Below are 6893 nucleotides of genomic sequence, written 5' to 3'. Positions count from 1 at the left end.
GCTATAAATGCTACTAGGGGCATTAATGGTTAGAGGATGACATGTAGATCAAAACATGTTTATAGAACATCTCCAGATTATGCATAGAATGATTAGTACCAACATGTTTATATAGCATCACGAAATAACAGATTCAGCCTAGCAAAACAGCAACATCATGAACCCTACTTAACAAGCTCGATTCACTCACCACAAGTCATTGCCTGACAAGATAAGCATAGCATCATCAAGAAGACATGTTTGTGAAACAAACGAAGTCTAGAACAAGTCCATAGTATGTAAGGATCAACTACAACAAGCTTGGCCAAATTGAATAACATGTAAACAATCTGCCAGGAAACATTTTGAAGCAAAAGTAGAGCACGAAAATGACATGCTAGACTACTCCATAATTGCAACAAAGGGCATGAATGGATAGCTAATAACCACATGTTCAAAACACCCTTACTGAAGTATCTCTAAATATGCATGGATCTCTTTGTAGCATCCAGTTTACATGGCATCAAAATAACAGCATAACAGGGACTAAAATCAGCAACATCATGATGCCTAGTTTGCATGCTTGTGCTAGTTACCATATTGATCACAAAAATACATGGTAAGCACCTCTATAAAGAAGACATGGCATAGTTCAAAACACATGAAGACATCAACCTCATAGGATGCACACATCAATCATGGCAAAAATGACAAATGAGCTCGTTCTGATAACAGACAGCAGAAAATATCATGAAGCACTCTTACAATGATGATTCATGCATCAATATGAGCTCAAATGAATATGATGCAATGGAATGGAATGATGTACTCGTCGAGGCGAACAATTTGACATATTACACGCCCAAAACGGAGCTACGGATGCAGAGATATGATGGCATGAACATGGCATGAAAATTACAAAAACTACGGGGACTTAGAGAAATATCAGGGGTCAACCTCTTGGCACAGATTCCGAGGCGAGGCGGCTCGCCGGAGTTGCCACTTGAGAGGAGGGAGATGGCGGTCGGCGTGGACGGGGAGGACGCCGGCGGGGTCGAGGGAGCTCGGGGGGGGGGGGCGGAGACGGGCCGGACCGGCCGGATCCGGCGCGGCGGCGGCGGAGGGCGGCCGGAGGAGGCATCGGGCGCGGACGGGCGGCGCGGATCCGGGGCCGGCCGGGCGCGGGCGCGGTGGCTCCGGTCGTCGGAGGCGCGGGCTGGTGGCGGGGGGGGGGGGGCGGCGCCGGGCGGCGGCGGAGCGGGGCGGGGCGGCGCGGCTCCCGGTGCGGGGCGGCGGCGGCCTTCGTCCCAGGCGGCGGCGGAGCGGCGGGGCGGCGCGCGGGGGCCTCGGGCCTGGCGGCAGCGGCGGCCGGGCCCGCGGGGGCCGGGGGCGGGCCGAGCGGGCCGGCGCGGCGCGAGGAGAGAAAGGAGGGCGGCGGCGCGACACGTGGCGACGGCGGATTGGGTGCGGGGGCGGCGGCGCTGACGTGGAGAGGCCGGATTGGCCGGGGCGACGTGTCCGGCGGACATGTCCAGCGCGGATGGACATGTCCGGCGGCGCGAGGAGGAAAACTGCTAGGGTTTCGGGGGTTTGGACTGCGGAATTTCGGGGGAGGGGCTATTTATAGATTTCTGGGAGCTAGGAGAGTCCAAATGAGGAGCGGTTTTCTCCCACACGATCGTGATCGAACGACCGAGAGCATGGAGGGGGGTTAGATGGGTTTTGGGACACTTTGGAAGGGGTATTGGGCTGCAAAGAGAAGGGGCTTTACGGTTACCCGGTTAACCGAGTACCAAACGACCTCCAAATGGCACGAAACTTGACAGGCGGTCTACCGGTGGTATACCAAGGCCGCTTGGCAAGGCTCGGTCCATTCCGAGAAAGTTTAATACCCACACATGAAAAGAGAGAAGAGGGGGACTCCGGAGGGCATAGGAGCGCCGGATTGCAAAATGGACAACGGGGAAAAGGCTCGGATGCATGAAACGAACACGTATGCAAAATGAAATGCACATGATGACATGAAAAAATGCAACACGCAAGCAAATGACATGGCAACAACGATGAATAACTGGCAGACACCTGGTGCATCGAAACCGAGGCATTACATCACCTCCACAGGCGCACCCCAGGCTAAGCCCTTCTTCTTCCAGGAGGTGAGCCGCATGGGGATGCCAGATCGGAATTCGGGGGCCATCGCCAAGTTGGCATCGCGCGGCTCGGTGATGTATAACCACCCCGACTGCCACCCGTTCATGATCTCCACATAGGAGCCTTCGAGCCAGGTGACGTTGGGCATCTTGCCCTCCATAGCGCCTCCGCACTGTGCCTGCTGGCCAACCACTATCTTCGGCTTCACGTTGAAGATCTTCAGCCACTGGCCGAAGTGAGGCTTGATGCGGATGAAGGCCTCGCACACGACGATAAACACCGAGATGTTGAGGATGAAATTAGGGGCCAGATCATGAAAATCTAGCCCATAGTAAAACATGAGCCCATGGACAAATGGGTGGAGGGGGAATCCCAGTCCGCGGACGAAGTGGGCGAGGAATGCAACCCTCTCATAGGGTTCCGGAGTCGGAACAATCTGCCCTATGTCCGGGAGCCAGTACGCGATGTCTGGAGCCAAGTATCCAGCCTCCCGGAGCTTCGTAATGTCCTCCTCCGTGATGGAGGAGGCCATCCACTTGCCTCCTGCTCTGGACATGTTTGGAATGGCTGTACGGATAAGGTGAGAACTGGGGTGCTGGAGCTCGAGCATGCGAGAATGGATAAGCGAAGGAAGAAGAAGGCGTGGGTGAAAAACGAGAATCCCTATCTCTTTATATAGGCGGTAGAAACTGTGCGCTTCCCCACTTGCCCGTTAAAATCGCTTATTCCCCAAGCGCCATGATTGATGGCACGGTTGGGTTACCCATGCCCGTATTGATGAGAATCCCGCAATAAGGGGACACGATCTCTGCTTCGACAAGACGTGTCAAGGAAACCGCCTCACGTTACGTGCAGCAGCTGGTTGTGAAAAACAGTTCGAAAAATGACCGGACCATGGCGTGATGTCATGCTATAAAAAGCTGTCAGCAGATTAGATTTGTGGCATATTGTGCTCCCTACGGTGGTATGTGGAATTTGTTTTGCAGAGCGGACACGATTCTTGTGTTCAAAATCTTCTATGAAGTATTCGGAGAGGGAACCCGCCTTGCAATGCCGAAGACAATTTGCGCGCCGGACTCATCGTCATTGAAGCCTGGTTCAGGGGCTACTGAGGAAGTCCTGGATTAAGGGGTCCTCCGACAGCGGGACTATATACTTTGGCCGGACAGCTGGACTATGAAGATACAAGATTGAAGACTTCGCCCCGTGTTTGGATGGGACTCTCCTTTGTGTGGAAGGCAAGCCAAGCAATTCGGATATGTAGATCTCCTTCTCTGTAACCGACTCTATGTAACCCTAGCCCCCTCAGATGTCTATATCAACTGGAGGGTTTAGTCCGTAGGAAAACAACAATCATAATCATAGGCTAGCTTCTAGGATTTAGCCACTACTATCTCGTGGTAGATCAACTGTTGTAATACTCATATCATCAAGATCAATCAAGCAGGAAGTAGGGTATTACCTCCATCGAGAGTGCCGAACCTGGGTAAACATCGCGTCCCCCGCCTCCTGTTACCATTAGCCTTAGACGCCCAGTTCGGGACCCCCTACCCGAGATCCGCCGGTTTTGGCGCCGACAGAAGGCGCGGACGAGCACAGGGAGAGAGGGGAAAGGGGCAGGGGCTCACGGTGAATCCAGGAGAGGCAACGACGAGACTGGGGAGGGGCTAGAGCTCGCGAATCCCTGGTGAGTTCGCCGGTGGTCGGAGGTTGAAGACGAGGTCGGGGACGATACTATAGGGCTTCCGGCGGGGCGTGGCTCGGTAGGGAGGAAGAGGGGGTCGAGGCGGATCTTTTGAGCACTTCGGCGAGGCAAGGCAGTGGCTATGGCCACGACAATAGAAAGCGGCGGCGACGACGGCACTCGGGCACGGGAGGAAAGAGAGCAAAGGAGGGGGGAAGCTCGGGGAGAGTGAGAGAGAGGTCGGGGGCTGCATGGCGTCACCCGAAGAGGCCAGGGCGAAGCGGCAAGCAGGAGGTGGCCGGGCATGCACCGGCGTGCGCCGACCACGCGCTCGTCCTCCTGGCAAGGAGGAAGACGACAGGGGAGGGGGATAGGTGGGCTGGGCTGGCCAACTGGGCCGGCCAGGTGGGCTTTGGTGGGTACCAGGTAGGTTTCTTCTCTCTCTCTGCTTTTCCTATTTTAGTTTCTGTTTTCTATTATTCTGTAGTCTTTAGGGCTTTATTAAAAATACTTAAACAGATCCAAAAGGCCTTTAACTAATCATGGCTACTGTTTAGAATATATCCAACAGTAAACATTTTAGCTTATGTTTATTTGGGCATTTTAAATATTTTATAGCATTTAAATGCCCAAATGCAAAAAAAAGTATGCTTTAATCCAGAGCCCAAATATGTCATGAAAAAATGTGCATCACCTCTGGTTACTATTTCCAGCATTTTCCAAGAATGATGAACATTTTTGAAAGCCATTTGGATTTACTGGAAATATTTTGGTTGAACCTAGTGAATTCCTTTGATGCTAGGGCTTAAGCAATCCCCATTTCAAGTTTCTTCCAAAGTTATACATGATGCACACATGAAGCTAGCCTTGTGCATGGCCAGAAGCTAGTGATGTGACAGCTAGATATTGTACACAGTCATGCTGACCATGTAGAGAAAAAGAGAAGAGTTTTGCGTGGCAAGAATAAGGAAAATATCTGTTCTGAGGCGGATTCAGACGCAGCTGACCACTCCTATTTACCCCCCAAGGTGTTTGCTCTACCTTGGCATGATGATGTCAGTCATTTCATGCATATGTTGCCTTGAAGTGCCTACTTTCGATGACATATATGTCCTCTGCTTAGTTTAAACATGTTCTATAATGCCACCTGTTTAGTTTCTACATCATATACGGGAATTATGCACTCTCATGTCTTTTAGCTAGCCATAATATATGTGAAATGTGCAATGCCATCCTGTTTAACCAGGCATCATATATTTCAATGATATCTTGCCCATCCTTTTCTTCATTACATTTCCATTTGTCGACAATGTTTGTACATTAAACTACTCTTCCTGTGAATCAGCCATTTGAGTGGGAGACACTACAAGAAATATGTCAACTTGTGAACTTGACTATTGGTCACTAAAAGGTCATTGTTTTTCATTTGCGACCTTTTTTGACCAAAAACAGAAGGTCAAAAGTTGGCGGTCGTTAACTGACTATAGCGACCTTTCTTCTGGAATGGTCGAAGACGTTTATGACCAAAATATGTCCACTGTGGCGTTTTGGTCACTAGCAACCTCCCCAGGCCACGTAGGCATCCAGCGTGGCAAGCTGATGTGGCACAAGATTTAGCCCGGTCCAATTCGATTTTCTACATGGGCCTAGCCCAACAATTCGGCCTTTTTAATGTATTTTTTCCTATTAATTTCAGCATGGGCCATACCCTACAATTCGGCCTTTTGTTAGGTTTTTCCATACTAGGGGGCCTCGGCCTTTTTTGCAGTATATTTCTTTTTTTAATTTTCTAAGGTTTTTTTGTTTCGCTTTTTAAACAGTCCAATGCTTGTTCGGTTGTTGCCTTTTCCAGCCCAATTATTTGTCCAATATTAGATCTCAGATTTTGAAAGAAATGTTTGGACAAAGTTGTTTCATATTCAAATCAGGAAAACTCCATGTCGAATTCAAATCATCCATCATATCACATCACATAACACATCTCCCAGGTTTACATAACACATCTCTCAGAAATACATTTACACATGTACGTATATAGCAGGAATATAGTAGGAACGTATATGCATGTGTGCTTGCTTGACCGGCGCATGCATCACTGTAGCAGCCAAACAAGTAATCATCGTTGACGTCTACTCACAGCTTTCCTCGCACCAGAAAAAGAGTCAAAACAAAAAATATTAGAGCATAATATGACACCAGACCACAGATTAGTAACTATAAATCAAAAAGCATATCCTCATCACCGTAAAATAGTCCCAGACCATCACAAAGAAGCTAAATACTATTAACTGATGATTAGTAGACACAAACATGATTCAGCCACATAATGGCTACCACAAGCAAAAGTGACAACTGTGTAAGCAAGCTGCTAGTGTATACAAGGTGATTGAAATCCTGCTGTTTAGTACTCCCTCTACACATGGGTTAAGCAAAAACCAATCAGTGGCAAACACGAGTGATGTTTAGTACCAAGACAATATAATCAGTACCACTGCTCGATTTTTGCAATAGTTTAGAAAAGAACAATGAGTTTTCAGTAAAGAGGAATATGTGGCTAGAGCCTTTTCTGTTTGGTGAAGGTGCCGATGGTATGCACGCTTGTATTAACAAGAACAACAACTGGGCGTTTTGTATGAGTAAGGAAAGCATAGATGATTTTTTTTAAGATCCACAAACCCAGGCACAACAAGTTTGTTTTTACTAGACTGTCAACATATATACAGTATTGCAATTATGTTTACAATCAGGTAGACACACTTGGCATATGCACAACAAATAGAATCTGCCAACATCTGATAAGAACAAAGAACCTAACTTTTGGATTTGATTAAATTTCTCTCTGTGCTAATCCTCAAGTGCAACTCCACCGAGAACAACATCTTTTATTTGGCCTGGCAAGGAAATTAAAAAGCACCATTAGGAATGGAAAATGCATATGAGACAGCTATCTATCAAGCACTTGACTGAGGAGGTCATCTCTACCTATCACAACTGCACGAGTAGGTCATCATTTGGAATCTGGCACAACTCTGCAAGGAGGTCGGCATCATTGATCCTGAAATTTTAAGTATTGTTTGGT

The sequence above is a fragment of the Triticum aestivum genome, chromosome 3B (genome assembly GCF_018294505.1).
Source record: "Triticum aestivum cultivar Chinese Spring chromosome 3B, IWGSC CS RefSeq v2.1, whole genome shotgun sequence".
Taxonomy (NCBI): domain Eukaryota; kingdom Viridiplantae; phylum Streptophyta; class Magnoliopsida; order Poales; family Poaceae; genus Triticum; species Triticum aestivum.
Note: the sequence above shows the minus strand (reverse complement) of the source record.